At 34.9% G+C, this 23,676-nt stretch overlaps 1 protein-coding gene across 12 annotated transcripts in view; it reads right to left on the bottom strand.

Annotated features, from left to right (window-relative positions):
- Window positions 1-20,315, bottom strand: part of TRIQK (triple QxxK/R motif containing) — a 101,936-nt gene extending 81,621 nt beyond the window's left edge. For 2 of the 12 annotated variants that reach the window (XM_082722897.1, XM_082722899.1), the window contains exons 1-3: window positions 20,170-20,302; window positions 13,245-13,301; window positions 9,633-9,792 (exon numbers count right to left, since the gene is read on the bottom strand). The gene's annotated coding sequence lies outside the window, so the exon portion shown is untranslated. Of the gene's footprint in view, window positions 1-698; window positions 769-2,919; window positions 3,025-9,632; window positions 9,793-13,244; window positions 13,302-20,167 lie in introns of all 12 variants that reach the window. The other 10 variants (XM_082722890.1, XM_082722898.1, XM_082722895.1 and 7 more) reach the window with 10 other exon arrangements.
- Window positions 20,316-23,676: the final 3,361 nt, after the last annotated feature.

Genomic DNA, 23,676 nt, shown 5'->3' with positions numbered 1-23,676 from the left:
CAAAAAACTAGATTCAGACAACAACATATCTGATTTTTTTTTAAAAGATTTTATTTATTTATTTGACAGAGAGAGATCACAGTAGGCAGAGAGGCAAGCAGAGAGAGAGGAAGGGAAGCAGAGAGCCTGATGCAGGAACGCGATCCCAGGACCCTGAGATCATGACCTGAGCTGAAGGCAGCAGCTTAACCCACTGAACCACCCAGGCGCCCAACGAAGATTCTTCCACAGAGCCTTGAACACCCTGGTATGATTTCAGGTTTGTAAGACCCTGAGCAGAGAACCCAGCCAGACCACACTGGACTTCTGATCTGCAAAACTGGGAGCTAATAAATGGTTGTTGCTTTAAGTCACCAAGTTCATGGTAATTGGCTATGTAGCAATAGAAAATTAATTAATATATACCTGGAAATGGGTCATCTGATATCTAATTATTGAATCAGTTAAACATAGCTATGCAGGCTATTACTAGCAATTATTTTTAAAGACAAAGAATGTTAAATCCTTTCTTAAACTATATTCTTATTAGTAAGTTAAAATGTCACTATTTTAACATATGTCTTAGAGGCTTCTATTTTAGAATCAATTTTTATTCTCCTATAAAATGGCATTAGTAGTCCGCAAGTTTTCTCTCTTTCCCACTGGCTAATTTTCAACAGTGTTGATAAAATCCTCCTTCAGGTAAGTTAACATTTTACCTCTGAATCAGGTCCTCTAGAAGATATTTCCAAAAGAGAATGATTATTGTCAGTAATTTGCTATTTGCCCCTGTGAACAAATAGAATAATGATCACTGATGTTCATAAGGCCACAAGCACAGGAAATACATAAATGTTTTCTGATTAAAAATTCAATTATTTTAATATAGTTTATAAATATATTTTATTTCATTTTCTTTTATACTCCATTACATCTACCTTTAAATTACTAAACACCATGTCATATAATAAGTGTCAGCCATGTCATATAATAAAAAAGTTCATTTTATTTCTGCCCCAGATCTTTGTATCTGAACTTATATGTCTTCAGATAAGTAAGGAATTGATAGAAAAAAATATCTTTTCATCTTTATTATTTTTAAATAATTTGAAAAACATACTTTGGATCTCTTGGCTAAAGAAATAGAAAATGAATATAGATGACCCCAGTCACATGGTTCTTAAATGCTCACTCATCTAGGTATCCATTGGGAACATGCAGCAATTACAAGAAAACAGGGAACAGTAATGTGCATGATTTTTACTTGCATAGCTTCATACCTTCTATAGAATCACTTGCTTTGTTACATGGTGAGAAGACAGAGCAACAGAATGCTAGCACCTTTCATTAAGTGCTTCATGTTGATTTGGTTCTTAATTTTGAGAATTGCATTTAAATTTTTACTAGACCTACCTTAGGCAAACACTCAAGCAAGGAAAGAATGACATTTGTGCAATGAACATGAAAAGCATTCCTTATAAAAAGATAGAGAGAAGCGATAACCAACAAAGAATTCCCATATCCTCCACTTTACACTTTGAACGCTGAGTATCAGTACAAAGACTAAGGGAATAATAAAAGATGTGTAATAAACTGAACGGATAAAATCAATTAAAGGTATTCATGTTCTATGTAATTAAAGAGAGAGAGAGTGATAATTTTGTGAATTAAAGATTGAAGTTTAAAGGGTTTACTCAGAAAAACAGATAATCTCTGGAAATAAACTATACTAATAATGGTTTATGTCAAAGATTTAGCAATATGCTAGTCTTCATGATGTTAAAATAGTTTAATTGTAAGTGCTGAAAGACAGGAAATAAAAATTTTTTTAAAGATTTACTTTATTACTTTATTTATTTATTTGAGAGAGCGAGAACCACCAAAGGGTGGGAGGTGGAGGAGAAGAGGGAGATGGACAAGCAGACTGCATGCTGAGCACAAAGCCTGGTACAGGGCTCTATACTGCCATCCTGAGATCATGAGCTGAGCCCAAATCAAGAGTCCAGTGCTTAACCAACTGAGCCACCCAGGTGCTCCAAGCAATAAAAACTTTTAAGTAAAAGTTAAGAAGAAAAAATATACAAGTCTGACAATCATAATTTGCATAAAATTTCATATTCAAGAAGATAAATAGTGGGGTTTGCTTTAATTTGACAAGCAGGATGTATAAATTATCTCTACATAAATCAGTAATCACATTTATTCATAGTAAATCAATGTATTTACTACAAAAACACCCTTCTTTATGAAAAAACGTTTATGTGTGGGTGCATATACAGAACAAATATGTACAAAGACTTTATGTGTGTACAAGCATAGATATTCATTCTAGTGTTATCATGCACCCAAATAGCTCCATGTATTAAGTTTAAGTATAAAATAAAATTAATTTTCAATTATATTATTTTTAAAAACCTTACTAAACTACATCCACAGAAATGTCCAGCAGCTTCTTTTAAAAACAGAAGCAAAGAACAGAAAATTAAAAAGAAAAATATATGTCTGATATTAAATAACATAACTATTAAAACAAAACAAAACAAAACAAAAAACCCTTAATTTCCCAGTGAAAAAGATGCTCTGGGCAGAAAGAAAATGACTAAAATGCCAAAATACAAAGTTAGAAAATGGTTTGTTTAATAAAATGGGCTAACTCTTAATAAAAATCTACTATACTTCCTAGAATACTTTGATGATATGAAAACGATGAGTAAATTATTTTTCAAGTGTGATGTATCTAGGAAAAAGATCAGTGAAACAAAAAGAGTAATATCATCACAGCATACAAACAGAAAATTCACATATAGAAGGAAAAAATCACAGTTTACATTGCATTCATGTTTAAAATCAAACATCACTTTTTCACATTCTGAAGATCCCCCCCCCCCAAATATGGAAAGAAAAACAAGCCAGGGCTTTAATATAATATTTTTTTCCAACCTGGAACAGCTGCAAAAAACAAATCTTGCTGGAGATAAGCTTGGTTATAAATATCAACATTCCCTTTAAATAAGGGAGTCCAGTTTTCATACCATCTGCCTCTTTCTAAAAGGGAAAAAAATATGAAAATCGTAAACTAGGACATCCTCTTTCAAATAAGGCATTTAAAAATGAATGTAGTAAAAAGGCTATGAACTCTTCTGAGCCCCCGCCTTTAAACTTGCCCTGTTTAGCTCAGATCAGAAAACGGGATTTCATGAAAGTAAGCAACTCTTAATCAATGAATAAAGTATCTAAAGCAATTAATAAAGAAATAAATGTTCTCAAACTTTTTCACATTTATTGGCCATAATCATAATTTCTGATAGGATCATATTTCTCCTTAATGCATCATACTCCTTACTGTTCATTTTTTTAACTACCCTTGTCACTTTTGTTACCTCTACTTCTTTCCAAAACCTTTTTACAGCCTGTGCCAAAGACTTTCGTTATCTCTTCTATACAAAAATCTAGTTACTAACAGAACTGGACTTTTCTTTTAATACAGATTCTATCCTCTGCAAAAATCTTTCCAATGTCTTTCTCAACACTGTGGTCTTATACGCAAGTTTGGATTTTATCTTAAAACCGTCTTTCTTCTTTTGCCCTTAATTATTTTTCATTCTTTGTTAATGACCTTGTGACTGAACATTTTAATTTTTCACTGTACCACATCATTACTACTTCAATAATGAAGTCCATAAACCGTATCCATTATTTAACTCCTTAAAGCATTCATAAGAGAGAATTAATGAAAGATGGCCTACCAAATCAAGCAGTGCAGAGTGGTCTACTGGTGATGAATACATAAAGGAAGATCCTGTATAGCAATACTAAGATCACTTAAGAGAAAGTAGAAGAAACCCAAGACAGAGAGAAATAGCGTCCTCTATTTTAACAATATATGTAAACATTTAGTCAATTTCTGGAATTACAGTGATAGGATTCTGAAAAGCTACTATGACAAAGGCACCTAGGAAGCCCTGACATAATTCATTCCCATATTTATTCTCTCCCTTCCTCTTTTTGTCATACACATATAAAGACACACTGATATAGCTGAACAAAAAGAGCAAAATTGAATCTTCAATCATAAGCATTTCCTGTTATTTTAAGGTACTAAGACTACACTTAACTGTGTCCTTCATAGGAAAAATATGTCCAAAGACTTTTTTTAATTCACTTTCATTCCATTTTAGCCATAGACCACCCAGATCTTTAATTACACAAAACAAAGTTCTTTTACAAATGACAAATGACAATTAATTGCTTTCTTGGAATGCTGCATCTTCAGTGTATAAGAAGGGAGGAGAGGAAGAGATGTCTTCAAAATAATGGTCAATAATATTTAATCTCAAATTAATTATTTAAAATAAATGACCATTTTATATCAATATTTCATCCTTTTCATGATTTGATATAGGCACTACAAATGATGTAAACAATTAGATTATCAGTGTTGCAAAAGAAAAGTTGTTTTACTTTAGATCTACCAACTATTTAAAAATATTAAAAAGGATTTTTCACATTAAATGTAGTCTATTGTTTATTTTCTGAATTCTATCCACTAGAACATAGTACCACAAGAGTAGGGATCTTTGTTTTTATACATTAAGAATCCAAAACAATTAGAAAACGGTGGCACACATGTATTTGAGCAAACATTTTTCAGAAGACAGTTACATTAAGTTAAATCACCCATATTTTATGGTTCATTATCATAAACAATTAAAAATGCTTTGAGTTTTAAAATATTACTATAAATTCTCTCTTATAGGAATATGAGACTGATAAAAGGTGGGTTAACTCTTCTCTATTTTAATCCACTTCCTTTCTGGTTCTATCACTTTTTAATTGTTTACCAAGCTAAACTCATTTGCCATTTTTTAAATGGGCACAGTAAGAATACCTATCCTATACTGCTATTGTGAGCACTAAATTAAATAGCTAAATATAAGTACTTAACATGGTGCTTCTCACATAGTAAGTGTTCATTAAGTATTTTTAGTATCATTACATCATGCTGGTTTAATCGGTTACTCATTGCTGAGGGGCCACACAAGTCCAAATGGCTTTTATAAACAAACAAACAAAAACAATCTGAACTCGATGACCTCATATTCATTTAAAAAGTAAATGAACTCCTTTATAGTTAAGGTTCTTAGAGTATAAGAATGGTCTCAGAATATACTATTAACTTAATTACATATAAATTGTATACTTTTCTGTATTAACTTAATTACATAAATTGTATATTTTTCTGCTACTATTTGGTCTCCTAACTATCTTCTACTATCAGCTAAGTGGCCTCAACAAAAGTATCTTTGGATTTACTTTTAAGATGCCAAATTACATATGCGCTTTTTTTTTTTTTAAGATTTTATTTATCTATTTGACAGAGAGAGATCACAAGTAGGCAGAGAGGCAGGCAGAGAGAGAGGAGGAAGCAGGCTCCCCGCTTGAGCAGAGAGCCTGATGCGGGGCTCGATCCCAGGACCCCGGGATCATGACCTGAGCCGAAGGCAGAGGCTTTAACCCACTGAGCCACCCAGATGCCCCTTACTGTTAGCAAGTATTGGAAATTCTGGAGTAAGATAGTATCACTTTCATGCTTACAGTATAAGTACTCAAAAATACTTTGGAAAATGGCAGGCTTCTAAACAAACAAACAAACAAACAAACTAATAGGCTTAAACACTAGTCCCCAGTTTTAAAACTAAAAACTGTTAGTTAGCTCTAATCTTTGTAAAGAGTTCCTAATTATCCTCCAATCTAAGAAAAAAATCTTTTCAGGTCAACATTCCCATCAATTCTTTGTTATTCTCTCCTCAGGAGTTGTACTAAGTTGTACAAGTTTACATATATAAAAGTTATATATCTAAAAAAAATTTTATATATCTATATCCATATGTATCTGTATTCCCACCACATGCATTGAGCAGGTTAGTATGGTTCTCTAGGGAAATAGTATGATATTAAATAAAACTAATTCTTTCATCAAGGTCTCAAAACTTCAATTTGCAATAATAAATAGCATCCTAAATATTCTCTTTTTTTTTTTTTTTTGGAAGATTTACTTACCTATTCATTTGACACACACACACACACACACACACAGAGAGAGAGAGAGAGCGCACAAGCAGGAGTAGAGGCACAGGGAGAAGGGGAAGCAGGCTTCCAGCCAAGCAGGGAGCCCACTCTGGGGCTCGATCCCAGGATCCCAAGATCATGACCCAAGCCAAAGTCAGATGCTCAACTGACTGGGAGTCACCCAGGTGTCCCAGCATCCCAAATATGTTAACCATGGTCCTAATATACATGGGAAACAAAAAACATGATTTTAGAATATCCTTTAAATCATAGAACATTCCAAGCAATGTCTTCTAAAACCTTTAAGAAAAATATCACAAGTATTCCAATCATTTCTCGGTCTTCTTTAAAAAATTAAACTTCACTGTCACATTTACTACTTTATTTGAAAGCATATCATAAAAGAATGATTTTATAAAAGCACTGGATAACTACCTCATTAGTTTTAGAAATTTGTATTCCTTCTGTTATGAAATAATTGGGTCCTTGTTATCACATTAACCAAAATTTGGGGGCTGGCACTAGATTGTATCTCTTGAGTCCCTCTAATGGAAGCTGCATACACAAAAGCCTTTTCAAGTGTATATTTTTAAATTATTACTGAATTCTAAACAATTTAAAGAAAAAGCAACCAAGCTTCCAAAAGCAATTTCCATAGTAAAGTGTATATTCTGATTTTTAACAAATGCATAACACTTCCCAGCAACATCTCTGCCCCAAGTTGGCTGTATGTTCCATTTGACTCAGTAGCCATTACAATTTGTAGGGCTCTCCTGAAGTCTTCTTCCCACCTTCATTCTATTCAAGGCACATGAGCTAGTTTCCCAAGTCACAAAGAATATATAGATCACTAGGTAAGAATTGCTCACTTGCTAGCTTATTCTAACTTACTCTCTCACACACATTAAACACACATAAATCCACACATACACTGTTCATGCCATTACCTCTACTATAATCTCACTGGACGAAGTGTCCTGTCTTCCACCAAGGCTCCCCCTCTGCTCTGGAGTCCACCCCCATGTATATACTTTTCCTGCCCTTCTACCTTTACCACTCCTTTACCATTTTCTCTGTCATTGCATTCATCTGCAGCCTGACCACCATTATTGCATTAGTATCATAATTGGTCTTACTGTCTCTGGTCTTGCTCCCCTCAAACCATCCCCCATACTGCTTCCAGAATAATCTTTCATCAAATAAGTTTAATCAATAAAATTCCCCTGAAGTGTATTATATCCTTCAGTGTTTCCTCATGTCCTTCAGGATGGAGTTGTAATTCCATAATTTGGTGTAATCAAACCTCCATTCTTCCCCCAGTCTCTTTAACCTATCTTTATCCCAAACCAACACTGTGCTCTAACTACTTTGAATTACATACAGTTCCCTGAAATTACCACACTACATAACAGCTTACTGCCTTTGCCCATGCTCTTCCTTTCTCTGAAATAACTTTCTCTTTACCTGGATATATTATACTCCTTTAAAACAGTAGAAAAGTATAACAGCAGGCATTAATTCTACTCACATATCTTCCAGTTTTCCTCTCCCTCTAGGTAGAGACGATATTGCACTTCACAGTCCCCCTTTTGAAATTTGTCTTGATCAATAAAACTCTAAATGCTAGTGCATAATTAGACACTCTCTTCCCATTGCTGCATCTGGATCATATGAGCTTTCCTACTAACAGATTTTAGACATGTAGTCTCTGTGAGAAATAAACATTAGTTATGTTAGGACACTGTGAATTGGGCTTATTTGTTCCTACAGCATAACCTAGGCTATCCCAGCTGATAAAAAAAAAAAAAAAAAAAATAGGTTACCTTTCTCAGGAAGGCTTCCATGAGCCCAGTACAATCTGACCCAAATGCTGTTTCTCCAAATGATGATAGCTTTGTATTCATACCTCATTACAACACAACACTGTAGTAAGATGGCTGCTATAACCATCCATTTCCCTTCAAACAGTCCTTAGAAGGGCAGGAACTGTGTATTTCATCTCTGTATTGCAGAAACAGCTTTTAGGCAAACAGGCTTGAGCAATGGAATATAGAAAAAGGCCCAGCAGGAGCCCACCTCAAAATATCCGTAGGCCCAGCTGACCAATAGCCTGCTTACAATTAGGCACAAATAACCAAAAAGGAGAATTCCACAGGTGGTTATACCGCCTCACCTTCCCCCTTTAAATAAACAGCCTCCACCCACCACCTCATTGCAGACAGCCTCTCCTCTGCCATTCTGCCCACTGCTCTCCCTTGCGGTATATTCAGTAAACTTCTGTCTCCTTTGTTCCGCCTCAGGTGAACTCTTTCACCCCCTGCACTACAGCTTCTACCTGATCATCGCCCCCCATCCAATGAAGAGATGCTCCATTTGGACAACACATGTAGGGTCACCAATTAGCACAGTGCCTCACTCATGGTAAGTGAAACACTGACCACATTAGCTAAGTTAACTGGTAATTCATTCATTCACTTATCAAGAACCAAGAACTACTCTAGTTGCTAGAGATAGAGTAATACCAAAGCAAAAAAAACCACAAAGAACAAAAAACAAAAACCATCTGCCCTCATAACAGATTTTCCTGCGAAGGATAATGACAATAAGCAAGACAAGTAAGTATAAAATATATAGTTTATTATATAGCGATAAATGCTAAGTAGAAAATATAGAGCAGGGATATGTGGATGGTGACCAGGTGATCTTGTAATAAAGACCCAAAGGAAAGTAAACAATGTGCTATACAGATATCTAGGGAAGAGCATTCAGTAGAGAGAATGGTATAAAAATCCTGAGGGAGAACATGCCTGGCATGTTCAAAGAACAACAAAGGAGCCAGTATGGTTGGGCAAGTGAGTGATTAGAGATGGTATTAGAGCAGTAATAAGGAACCATCTCTTGCAGAGGCCAGTTTAAGAGCTTTTAGCTTTTATCTTGAATGAAACAGAGAGCCATTGAAAAGTTCTGCATGGAGGAAGAGATGGAAGAGGACAGCAGAGGATAAGGTCAGAGATATAATGGGGGCCCATATTCTTTGATTATAACATATTTCCTCTCCCACAAAACAGGTGAAACACAGATATACCAATTAATCAAGAAACGTTAAAAATGACATTGAATGACATTTTATGATGATCTCAATCAATCTGCTTATTACTTACTACACCAGAGACATTGATTATAATCCATATATAACTACCAAAATATAGTAATGTACCAAAGTATCATAGTGTATCAAACATAAGAGAGATCAAGTACAAAAAGAGAGAGAGAGAGATCAAGTGCTTAAAGTAGAAACAAATCCTAGTAGACAATAAAACTAAATGATTTAAAAAATCAGATATAGATTTATAGCTCTAGGGATCTTGCTCTCTTTATTTGGATTTGCCCAAATACAAAACAAATAAAAATAAAATCATTCTCCCACTGTAATACTGCCTTCTATAAAAACTACATTCCAAACTCAAGTTCATTGCCAGAAGCAAACAAACCAAACCAAAACAAAACAAAACAAAAAACAAGTGAAAGAAAACAAACCACAAGTCAAAACACCTTTTGCCAAATGTTAAATCAAATAAACACACCTTGTGTCGTGTCCTTGATGCTGCCAAGTCTGAACTCTGGAGAGCTGCCAAGGGGTAAGATGTTTCCAAAGGCAAGATCTTTACTGAGGAAGCTGCGCTTGCATTCCTGGCAAATTCAATTCCAGATACCAATAACAATGCTCTTGGTTGCTTTTTCTTACTGGAATTCAAAGTAGACTATATGGAAACCTTATAAATGGATGACCTCCAGTGCCCTAATACCTACAAAATAAAATCACTGCGGTAGCATTTTCTAAGAGGTGTTTCTTGGTTTGCTAAGTCTGTTACACATTCACTTGAATTAAGTTTCTCTGGTCAAATATACTTAGAAAATGTTGCATATCATGCTCTTTTTTCACAAAGCATACCTTCAAAAACAAAGCTCTGAGAATCCTGTAATAGAGAAGCCTATATAAATTTACTTGACCCAATGTGTCTAAAATTTATTTAATTAAAGACCCCCTTTCCACTGTAATAAATAGTAACATTATTTCTTCAGATCACACTTTAAGAATGGTTCTTTATATAGTAATTATCTAAAAAGTAGTTAGAGATGTATTCACTATATTTTAGAATTGAATAGGAATATAAAGAGACCAATTTGAATTTGTTCTCTGTTAGTAATTTGTACAGGGTCAACCTATAAAACAAATTTTATTTATTTAACCATAATTGCTTAAATATGTTACTTTCTAAACTAAATGCCCATTAAAAAGCAAGAAAGAGGGACGCCTGGGTGGCTCAGTTGGTTAAGCAGCTGCCTTCGGCTCAGGTCATGATCCCAGCGTCCTGGGATCGAGTCCCACATCGGGCTCCTTGCTCCGCAGGGAGCCTGCTTCTCCCTCTGACTCTGCCTTCCACTCTGTCTGCCTATGCTCACTTTCGCTCGCGCTCTCTCTCTGACAAATAAATAAAATCTTAAAAAAAAAAAAAAAGCAAGAAAGAAAACAATCAAATAATAGATGATTTATTCATTTTTGTTTGACAAATATTTACTGAATACCTATTATGTGCCAGGCACTGAACTTATCTCTAGTTTTATATTGCAATTGCTCTTACATAGATACTCTTATCTATATAAGACAATGGTTCCAAACCATTTTCTCATAATAGTAACACCAACTCAAAATTTAACCCCAAGCATTTGAGAGCACAAGTTTCACTAATTCTAATAATATCATTAAAAATAGCTTGCCACCTTTAGGCTGTTTTTAAATAGTGATAATAATCCAGCTCAAGCGTGATAATACAAAAGCATAGTCTTTTAAAAATGGTGCAAAAGAATAAAACTGAAGTCTGACATGGGAAACAAAGGCAAAAAGAAAAACTAAATTCCCTTACTAAAACTAAATTTCCTTAATATTAGCCCACTGCCAAGTCCTTGAAACAGACAGAGTGACATTCCTCTAAGGACTCAACTGCCTCGATGTTAATACTTTGCTAAGGGCTAAAGGCAATCTTAATCTGACCCTCAGGATCCTGTAAGTCTACTTTAACACATAAAAATCTCTTTGGAAATATCTTTTCTCTCTATCACCGCCCCCCTCCAAGATGCATGTTGGCAATCATCTCCCAAGCTTATGACCTACTGACAGACAATAATAAATGACCTCTTCCCAACAACAGCTAGTCCCCTCAAGGTCCTGGAAATCCAAAAAGGGATAACATTATCCCGAACCGCTCCCAACTTGAAAGTTGGTATATAATCAGCCACTCTTCATGACCCCAGTGCAGCTATTTCTGAAAACAGTTCCTTATTCTTGTGCTTTAATGAAACCACCTTTTTGGACCAAAACGTCTCAAGAATTCTTTCTTGGCAGTTGGCTCATATTAAGGTTCATAATATCTTTCCTACTTCAAAGTCCTGTTTTACCATACACAAAATTTAACTTAAATGAATCACAGACCTAGAGGTAAATACTGAAATTATAAAAGGCTTAGAAGAAAATGGAGGAGTAAAACTTCATGACCTTGGGTTAGGCAATAGTTTCTTAGATATAGCACCAAACATACAAGCAACAAAAGAAAAAGTAGGCACATTGGACCTCATCAGAATTAAGAAAAACCTTTGTGCTCCAAAGTACATGACCAAGGAAGTGAAAAGACAACCCAGAGAACAGGAGAAAATATTTGCAAATCACATATCTGATATGGGTTTTATACCCAGAATGAAGAACTCTTACAATTCAACAGTAAAAATGCAAATAATCCAAATTTTAGAAGGCAAAGGACTTAAATAGAGATTTCTTCAAAGAATAAAAACAAATTGCCAATAAGCACATGAAAAGACAATAGATTTCATTCATCACTAGGGAAATTCAAATCAAAACCACAATGAGATACCACTTCACTAGACAGACAATAAGACGTGTTATTGAGGATGTAGAGAAACTAGAATCTTCATACCCTGCTGGTGGAAAAATAAAATGGTGCACAGCCATCTTCAAAATAGTTTGGCAGTTCCCCCCAAAACCATACAGTAACCATATGACCCAGCATTTCCACTCCTAGGTATTTACCCAAGAGAAATGAAAACATATGTCCACATAAAAACTTGCACATGAATGTTTATAGCAGCATATTCTTCTAGCCAAAGAACAGATAAATCAAATGTGATATAACCATTCAATAGAGTATTATTCCACCAAAAAAGGAATGAAATATTGACACATGTGACACCATGGGTGAACCTTGAAAACATTATTCTAAATTAAAGAAGCCAGTCACAAAAGTCCAGTTAATACATCATTCCTATTGTTCTCTTTATATGAAATGTCCAGAATGAGAAAATCTATAGAGACAGAAAACAGGTTAACAGTTAGGTAAGGCTGGGAGTGAGAGCAGAAGAGATGGGGCATGACTGATAATGGATACAGGGTTTCTTTCTTGAGGTTATGAAAATATTCTAAAATTACATAGTGGTGATGGTTGTCCAGCTTTGTGAATATGCTACAAAACTTCTGAATTGTACATTTTAAAATAATAAATTTAATGGTTGTGAACTACATCTCAATAAGATTATTAAAATAAAAGAATCATAGTAATATATATCTGTAGTCCTTATCTAAAATGTTTGGGCCAGTTGTGTCTTAAAGGTTTTTAGATTACAGAGAGGTAATATGTCTCATTTACTGTAATTACAAAATAATCCTAGAGGAATATAGGGACAGCATATTAATACTTCATAGCAAAATCTTATCACTATTGACAATGACTAGAAAAGTAAACACTACATAAATAGTTCCATGTCATTTTAAATACAATTTTGCCTCAACTGAGTTTATGTAATACTTGGGGGAAAATTTATTTTGCAAAACCTTTATTTTCTTAAATAAGTTTTGGGTTTTGAAAATGTGAATAATGGGTGTTAATGATGATGATTAATATTAGCAACAATAATCATATCAGCAGTTTCCATTTACTGTGCATTACACGTCACATGTATTATCAGAAAGAAATTCTCATAACATTCCTGTGGGACAAGTACAATTAACTCCAACTGGGAAAGCTGAGTTTCCTAACAAATTAAGTGACTTTTCTAAGCACACACAGTTAACAAAGAAAAGGGCACAGATTTGAATGCAAATCTATCTAATCATAGAGCATACTCACTTTCCTCTATAATGAAGAGTATGTTCAGATCATCCCTCTGAGATATAGACTTCAAATCTATAAAATGGAGTAAAGAACTCATATATTATCAGAGATTATTGTAAGACTGAAATGAGATCATTTTTATGAAAATAATGTGGCAAATATAAAATTCTATATATATGTGAGAAAATATTACCTGGGATACTATTTTTATTATATATCTAAATCAATGTTCAAAGTGAGATACAGTTTTAGTCCAACTCTTTACAGGCATTCAAAATACACTAATTTTATTTGAAGAAACACTAAGCATTAAACATTGTTTTTTAAATATCTAAGAAAAGAAAATCCAAATGTGTTAAAGTGGTCCATAACTAAACGTCTATCTCAAGTTTTTATAAAGTTTTTATAAGCCATATATAAAACTGGTGCAGTGTGCAAACATATATATTGTGTTTGGTCTTAAAGTAGTTTGTGTACCCAGGAGAGGCCAGACAGATTATTTTTTTACATTATAGGTAACTTCTTAATCTTTTGAAATCTTAAAATTATTTCAGTTTAACAGTCTGCTCACAAAATTTATGTACCATTTAAGTTCCTACGATAATTAGAGGATTATCTAAATATCCTCCCTCAAGGAAAATGTTGTTATAAATAGGACATGCGAGAGTATATCCCAATGCAACTTCTGTTCCATGATGGTATATTCATAGCATTAAAAAAATTTAGGGAGTGCTATATTTGAAAATTTAAGAACCATTATTCTAAAATACCAATCCAATCACATGGGCTTTACAGTATAAAAATCTAAAATGGATCCTCACTGCCTATAAGATGAAAATTGCTTTGTATGGCATATAAAACAGCCATCTCGGCCTGGGCCAGCAGGTCTTTATTGCCTCCACTCCAGCCACTTTTCTGTGTTCCAGCCACTGAATTTCTTTCATTTCCCGTCTATGTGATCCTATTGACAGCTTAGTAGCTTTACAAATCTTGTTCTCTTTGCCTTGATGTTACGTTAGCCCCAGCCTTACCTACCTTAAATTCACAGACATCCTTCAAGAACTTTCAAAGCCATTCCCCCTATATAATTCACCTATGTCTGCCAAACAGATCTTTGCTGATTAACTGATTGACACATAACTTAATACAGTACATGCTTTTCTCTATAAGTACACAGATTTTTGGTATACATCAAGTATTACTATTTCTTACAGTACTGCAATAATTAACTGAATGTCTTTGGAAATGAAATTCTAAAATCTTTATATGAGTATGTTTCATTTATGGCACAGAGATGAAAAAAAGAAATTTTGTATGATTAAATATAAAGAATAATAGATTTATTTTTAACCCCAGTCCATATAAGACCAAGAAAAGCAGGGGTGGGGGTGGGGGTGGAGTAGAACACTGCAAGGCAATTACTGAGTAAATTTGTGTACCTTGAAATAAAAAGAAAATTCCAATCTTATATACTAAAGTTTATAGTTTAGGACAAGAGTTGCAAACTTTTCCTATAATACACCAGATCATAAATTTTTAAGCTTTGAAGGTTGAGGGAAAATCAAATTATAACTGTGTCACAGCAATTTGTAGTGCTCTGAGCAATGCAAAGCAAGACACCCACACATTTGCTTGTTTGCTGCAACTACTCAACATTGCTATTTAAGCACCACATACAATATGTAAACATATGTGTAGATGTGTCCCAATAAAACTTTATTTGTAAACAAAATTTAAAATCCATGTTTACACCACAAAATATTGTTTGTTTTTTCCAACCATTTAAAAGCAAAAACTATTCTTAGTTCACGGGTCATAAAAAACAGCAGTGAGCCAGATTTGGGTAGCCCATGGATCATAGTCAACTGATGAATGGTTTAAGTATATATTTTTTCCGAGTAAACAGATCCTCTCCCAGAGCCTCCAGAAAGGAATGCAGCCCTAGTGATTTCAGCCCATTGAGAACTATGTCAGACTTCTGAACTACACAGATCTATAAGATAATGAATTTGTGGTTTTTAAAGTCACTAAGTTTGTGGATTTGTTAAAGCAAGAATATAAGTTAATACAGTTCTCATTTTTAGTTTCTTCCTCATCTTTACGTTTTACCTTTTTATCTTTCTACTGTCACTTAATCATTGTCTGTCCTTTTTATATGGAGTTCTCCTATCCATAGAGGCCATGAATTCTTGTATTAGATGTCAAAGAATTTCCTCAAATGTTCTTCTGTAGCTTAAAATTCTTGATTTTCACAGGTTTTTCACTGAATCTTATGATTAACTTTTCCTTGGATTTCTGGGGTTTTTTTATTCTACTCTATTCATTTCAAATGCTAAACCTATCCAGAATACTTTGGCTTTGAATGAGACTATACAGATCATTTCTACTCGTCGAGTCTTTTCCAAATGTATGTTTGTATGTATGAGGGGTGAGTGGAGATGTTGAGGAGAGGAGGGGAGGCAGAGAATGGACACCTAGGAAATGACAAAATGGAATCAGAAACTGGTTCTCAGATTTTTTTTAAGGATGGAAAGGTATAATTTAAAAAAGAACCATTTGAAATGAATAGAATATTAGAATACATTCTCATTATTCACAGTGGTTCAGTATAGCTCTGAATCTCTCTGAGTGTGAGAATGAGAATGTATTCTAATGTTCAAGCACATTCTTCATAAAAATGGAAGAACCTCATAAATCTGCTACTGTATATATTCAGTTATAAGGAACTTGATGCCTGAAACATTATAAACCACCCCCACTCCACCCAAAATAATGTATCTACTGCTGGAGCTAAGTCAAAACCTTTCAGTCCAGTGTACCTTCTATCTAGGGTAGATATAAACTATAATCCACAAGTAGGACTTTGTCACAGGTACCCATATAATTTATTATTCTACATCCTAGAATATTCTAATATTTTTAATATCTATGATAAAATGTTTTTTGGGTTTAACCATCTTCCTTTTTTCTTTGCCAAAATTTTAAGTTGATCAGTCTAATTAATCCATTAATTTTGCAACTATATCACTACATAATACTTTTTAAAAAAAATTTTTTTTTCTTTATTTGAAAGAGAGTGAGAGAGAGCACGAGAAGTTGGAAGGTCAGACAGAGAAGCATACTGCCCATGGAGGTGGAAGCCCGACATAGGACTTGATCCCATGACTCTGAGATCATGACCTGAGCCGAAGGCAGTCACTTAACCAACTGAGCCACCCAGGAACCCACTACATAATACTTCTATAAAAGAACTAAGCATCTTTTTAATCCTGTTGTCATTCTCCATGTTCAGTGGCTTGAAAACCATGAAACTGATAAGATCTCTCACTTATGCAACTGTCTCCACCTTCTGATTCAACAAAACAGAATTTGTTAAACCTCTGAGTACAGCGTATTTATCTTTTATTGTTTAACATCTCCAAATTAAGAAGCTAAGAAATCATTTTTTCTTTTTCATGAAACTGTATACCTATTTCACTCTGCTGTTGCAAAGATACTTAACAGGTATGGATGTAAGTAAGAGGTGTGAAAAGAATTAGCTCTAGGAATCTATGATCCTTATTTGTTCAGTTAGATATGTCTTGAGGATATCAAATATTATAAAATATGCATCATTATTTTCCATTAATATTGTTTTGGACATTCTGGGAGAATACCAAAAAATGACAATTTCTAAGCAATATTTTTATTAAAACCTTCACACTTAGAGCTAAATCTATTGATATCAAAAATATGAATACAGAGGAGCAAAGACTAGGGAGAAATCTGGCCTAGCCTTGTGTTTCCATGTGGAGGAACTTCACTGGAACAGTGGTTCTCGAAGGAGGTATTTCTGGCATTGGAGGAGGGGAAGAAAATTCTTCATTGAATTATACCTCTATGTTACACAGGGTCCCAAAAGCCAGGAGCTTTTAAACACATAGTAATAATTTTAAAACACCTCTGCATATTTCAAATGACCCAAAGGGATCACCCAGGATAGAAAATCAGAACACTAGGTTAACAGTCCTGGCCTCAGATCCCACTCCCTACTTGCGGCTTCCCAACAGGAGAGTTATCTGATTGATGGCTGAAATCCATTGGTCCATATTACTTCAATGGGTAGATAGTAAATACTGCAAATCTGTAAATACTAGAGTTTTCCTTCTTTTACTTCACTCTCCTCCCTGGACCATGCCTATCAGTAATTCTGGGTAAGTACATCTTTTCTGGAAACTGAAATTTTCTCTCACTGAAGTCTAGGTTCTGAAAAAAGCAGCAGAGGTAGAAAGGGACAGGAAGTACTAGTATTCATTTCTAGTCTCCTATTGAAATTTTATGCCCAATCAGTTACTTAGTAATGAAGCTGATATTGTAACCTCCACCTGTTTACAAACTCAAGAGAGAAAAAAAGCTATTATTTATTGAGGCCCTAAAAACTTTAATTTCATTAGAATGCTTTCTCTAATCCATTTGTCTTTATACCAGCTTCTCCACCAGAAATGGAGTTAAGAAAGGATAATCAAATACTGAACAATTCAAATGAAATTATAAGTGCTAATAAAGAAAGCAAGTGCTCCTATATACTCTTATGTTATTACAAAAGCAATATATATTTTCTTTTTTCAGTGTTTTCCCTGATGATAATATCTACTACAGATGTCTACTTTATTAATAAGCCTCGATAAGAAAATTCAGCAAACAAAATAACCTCATTTATAGTCTTTTATTTAAATATAGAAATCAAGAAAATAGCAAAAGTGGAACCAACCAAAATATTTTTTAGCCACAAGAAATTAAAATAGTACAAAAGATGACTCACTTAAGTTGTAGAAAAGAGTCTAAGAGTCAGATTATGGTATTCAAGTGGCATATGCTAAACATAATCAGTTTTTCTTTGTCCAAAATGGACTTTGATAGAAGAGAAAGTTAATGTATTTAATGTTAATCTCAAAAATATCATTTCACATTTTCTCAAAATATTTGACAATAACTTCTCTTCCCACTGGCTTAAGTATAAGAATATCCCTTAAGAGAATGATCAAAAGGTATTTGAAAAAAATTACAGCTTACATGGTTTGAAAAGACAGCAACAATCTATTGGTAGTTTCTGTTTATTAAATAGTTAAAAAAAAAAGGATTGACTAAAGATTCGGAATTAAACTATGGTAAATGCATTGTGGAAGAAAGGAAAAAGATCCAATTCTTTTCCCAACTATATACTCACTCTCTCCTTGAGATGAGGCAAGGGGGAGAGTAATTTCCTTATCCCTCAAGAAGTTGATCCAAAATAGGATATTAATCCAGGACCACTTAGGCTTCCAACTGTGTCTTTCTCTAAGGGGAGAGTCAACAGCTTTCCTTGGCTTCTCAAAATGGTATATGGCACCAAAGAGGTCATTCATCTTTGGATTAGAAGGTAATCTTTCCCAATCCTTTCAGGCTATGTGTATACTTTGAAAACCCAGTGATGTCAAGTAAGGGGGGACAGGGATGTCACACAAAACATTTAAGGTGCTATGTAACCAGAACTATCACAGAATCATTAACATAAAGGAGGGTACTACAGACCCAGAGTAGTTCCAATGATGAAAGAAGTCACAAAGGAAGTCTGAAAATACTTTAAGCTGAATAATCATACTTCTGTGTTTACAAATTCAGATCATACAGACAAAAAGATAAAATGTAATCAGTAACATTTTATATCTGTGTAGATCATTGATAATACTTTCATAATCAATTATCCCTTCTTACTCTTTAGGAACAAAGTGCACAGAAGCCCCACTTTATAGGTGAGAAAAGTTATGAAAGTTATTGCCCAAGGACATTATTTCCTAACCCTGCCTGTTTTCTGACTTATAGGTCAAGTTTCTCCCCGGTGTTATCAAGCAGTACAAGCTTCCTTCTTGGGGATTTATACAGTAAACCTAGCAGAAGGAAGTAAAAGCAGATTTTTAGCTCCTTTTGTGTATTCTCTCTGGAATGTTTGTTCTGCTGAATCACTTGGAGCCAACTGGTACGAGCAAAGAGATCTGAAGTGGTTTTCTGTGGTTACCATCTTACAGTTAATCATTGAAGGTGGGTCAGTGAAGCCAAGGGGCTTTACACGCTTAATATGACCCACTCTCCACAGAAGAGATGGAGATCATGTATTGAGGCCTGTCCAAAAATGAATAACCTCAACTTCCTGAGCTGCTCATTGTGCTCAAACGGCCACCAGTGAGAAAAAGAATTCTAAGTGGAAGAGAACAGATCTCCTAACCACCTTTCCCTAGCCATCCACATGGACACCAACACTTTGTGGGCTCAGGGATTCACCAAGAAGCAAGCAAAGATCCTCTCCCCATCCCACTCCAGCGCCCCCCTCCTCCGTGCAAATAAAGCCACCTCACGCTGCCTGTTTTGGCCTATAGATGCTTATTAAGAAGGAAAGTATGCAGAAGAGTAATACTGGGGAGGGACGCCAGACAACTACAGACCGGGAGAGCTGGACAGTAAAATAAACGAACGCGAATTAACTGACAGCACAAGGGAGCCAATCCCTAGCCAAGTGAGAGGTCGGTCTCGGGCGGTGGGCGGGACTAAAATTTCCAAGGCCCAGTGCCCTAGCCGGACACGCTGGCAGGGCGGGAACCGCGCGTTCCTTAGCAACAGAGGCGGCCACGCCCACCCCGCACCCCAACACCAAACCCGCCATCCCCTCCCCCACCGCGAGCGTCCTGTTCGCCAGAAGGGGTCCTTAAGTTATTACCGTACCTACTGGGTTTCCCGGGCTTCGGGTTCCCCCTCCTCCAGAGCCTCCCTCCACACGGCCTGCCCAAGAGCCGCTCTCAGGGGCGGAACGACCATCTTCTAAACGCTTTGGGGGCTCGCTAAGGCCGTGCGCCCGCTTTCAGTCCCTGACCCCGAGCTTCCCTGGCAGGGCCTCCCCAGCCCCCTCGCCCTCGCGGGACACACACACCTCAGCTCAGCCAAGGCAAGGGCCGACAAACTTCGTGTCTAGCTGGAAATGTTGCTGTCCACGGTCCTGTCACTCAGAGGCAGGGGCGGGACGAGCCGGCCGCACACCCCTAATCCCAACGGGCGGTACGAAAAGAGGCGGGGCTCGGAGGAAAGGGACGCGACCAGTCCCCAGCCCGCGCTCCGATTGGTCAGTCTCTCTCCCGCCTGTGCGCGGGTCCCGGACGCCGAGGAGCCCGCCCTGCTCCAATACTTGATTTACGAGGTGACCCCAGAAATCAGAAAGAAGGACTATAACTCGTTTGAGAAATATAAAACACGAGGGCACGTTCTTTTTGATTGCTGAAGGCTTCTCACCTAAGACACACATTCCCTATCCCCACTCTCCGGGGCGCATACCTGGGAGGAAGCATGAACTATCTCTGAAAACAACGTTGTTTGCAAATTGAAGTTGTTCACAGATTAATTAATCAAGGAAAAGTGATTCCTGAATCATGAGCAACAATAAAACTTTGGAGGTATGCCCAGGTATTCAGTTTTCACGTCTACGAAATGGGAATGAAATACTAAGATAATATTTTTGGAAAGCATTTAACAGTTGAATGATTTATACCTTATAATCCCGTACTCCTCTCAACACCCAACAGAGCTGTTATTATCCAAGGCCTATCAACAATGAAACTGAGGCTCAGATAGGTTACATTTATTCAATCATTTAACAAATGAAAAGGTGCCTGTAGTCATTATTTTTTGTTGTGGCGAATTGAATTTAAAATTCTTTCTTAAAATTATGCGATTTCCAATTTAATTTTTCAATTTTTCTCTTGCTCTGGTGCAAGTCATTTTCCTGTAGGCCAGCCCATCGTAGTTTCAAAAAAAAAAAAAAAAAAGCCCTTGAGAAGGGAAATAGCACACAGAATAAAGAAGGACTGAGACAAGTATAAATAGACTAACTAGAAGGTCTCTGAAATCTCTCAGGATATCAGGACCAGGAATTGAATCCAAAATGTAATTTTATTTTCTATTCTCCTAAATCATTTGCTGGTCTCCAGTTCCTCTCCTAGAAATAAAGGTAGATTTAAATGAGATTATCTTAATACTCTTAACCAGATTTGTATGCGTGTGGTTTTAAAATAGTGCAACCCTTTTTTCCTTCTATATTAAACCAATACCCAGAAGTGTTTATCTTGTGGGATACAGTAGTAATAATAACAGAAAAAAACCAAAACAATTTCTGGACAAGTGCTTTGAGATTCAATTAAAAATGTCCACTATACTATGATAAAATTGTTGGGATAAAAAACACATTCCAATTGCAAATGATTTTATTCTCTTGTCCTGCTGAATTTTCAAAAATTCTTCTGAAAGCTCACTAACTATAAATAACTCTCCACAAAATTTCTTGATTTGTATGACTCATGATCACCATTATGTTTCTTTAATCTTTTAAAAATATTTGTTTTAGACTAAAAAGAAAGAGCTATGATTGTATATTAATAAGCATGTTATATAAATAAATACTGTAAGATTTAAATAAAAGTGGTGAATTATTTATTTTAATCCTTTTTCAATTGCATATTCAAGTAAGTACAGCAAATGCATTTGTTTAAATATTCTCACATATATAAGAGATTATACATTTAAATAAATGTATTGTATGCATGTAAATGTGTAATCATTGAAATAAACACAGCTGTATATTTCCCATATGTATAGCTCCAGATGTTTGAAGCATACATTCAAATTTATGGAACTCTACACCTTGGTATCTAGTTAAACACCCAGTAGAAATTACTGTGCTACATATACATAAGAATACATATCAAAACTCTGTCTGCAATGAGGAAATAAGGTTAGAGCAATGAATAATGAGTCTCTGTCACTGAATTTCTTATCTTGAACATTTTCTTTTGAAATAGCTTGTCCTGGTGAGTTGTTCTGCAAGCACTTTACTATTTTATAAAATGAGCACTAGCCAACTTACCCTGTATGAGTAAGACTATTGCAAAGTAGTTTTGCAAGTATTTACTCAAACAGTTAAACTCCAAAAAATAATTTTCTAGTTAACTTCTCCACTTTGGAGTTGGATAGTCTCATGCTATCCATGCTTCAGATGTTTATTTTTTAACTTATGCTTCCGCTCCAATACTTGGAACATATATAATTTGAAATTTCCCCATAGACACCAATATATATTAGAAGAAATTATGAAGTACAAACTAACCTAATATGAAATAAAATGTATCTTAGGGATATTGAACAAGAAGTCAGAGACTAATGTAAAATTAAAGCATCCAGATGTATGTTATGAATATGCTTATTTCTTTTATTTTTTAGTTTTATTTTATATTTTTTTCAGTGTTCCAAGATTCATTGTTTACGCACCACACTCAGTGCTCCATGCAATATGTGCCTTCCGTAATACGCTCCACCAGGCTCACCCAACCCCCCACCTTCCTCCCCTCTGAAACCCTAAGTTTGTTTCTCAGAGTTCTTTACCATGTAATGACAGATATGCTACATTTAAATTTGTGATAAGTTGAAATATAAATTAGAATCTAATAATTATATGTGCTAACACTTTGGTCTAGATGAATATGCATATAGCTTGAAATTTGGGGCTACCAATTTGGATCATTTGCAGAAATTACGATTCTGTCAACAAATATGAAATTCATTGGGTATATTAAAATAAGAAATATAATATCAAATTAATATTTTTCAGCGGTACATTGCCTTAAATTTTTAAGTTTAAATATCCAAATTAGCTCTCTTGGTAGCTGGAAAATGACTGTGTGATAGGTCAAATATGCATATTACTCTTTCTGTTCAGTCATCTTAGAATATAAGGAGGCATTTAGGGTGAATTTTATTTAAAACATGTAAAGAAATTATTTTTCATGCGAATTCTTTTAAGAAATCCCTGTGATCCCCAAAGTCTGTGCCTGAAAATCTTGGTTTTAGTCCATAGTACTATATTGAAACCACTTAATAAAACCTTGAAAATGGATATGCTTTTCTTAAGGAAAAACTTCCTTTGAAAATTTCAGAAAATTAATAATCAAAAATTTTTTTCCATTAATTTGTATAATACTTGAAATTATAGCTATTAGCACATATATAGAACAAACTCCCTGGGAAGAACTGACATACATTATTAAATACATATTTCTGTGTTTGTTTGATTTTTGATTACTTCAATGCAAGATTGTCTCTGAAATCTGAAATAAAATTATATCTCAAAATATTCTTCAGATGATACAAGAATTATTTCATTTGCATGGAAGAAAGATGGATCACATATTACAAATATTTTGAGAATATAATTTCAAACGTATAGCTGCTAGCTATTTCTTTAACTGGCAAATGACATGTAGATAAAAGGTAGCCAGTTGAAAATGTTAAGATTTACTTTTTTTTTTCAGTTTGTTGAAATTTAATCCAATATGATAATGACTGTAAACATTCTGAAAACAAGAGAGTTTACAAATAATTCACTGACAGCATT

This window comes from Mustela nivalis, assembly GCF_964662115.1.
Source record: "Mustela nivalis genome assembly, chromosome: 2".
NCBI classification, from domain to species: Eukaryota; Metazoa; Chordata; class Mammalia; order Carnivora; family Mustelidae; genus Mustela; species Mustela nivalis.
This window is presented reverse-complemented; position numbering and strand designations above follow the sequence as displayed.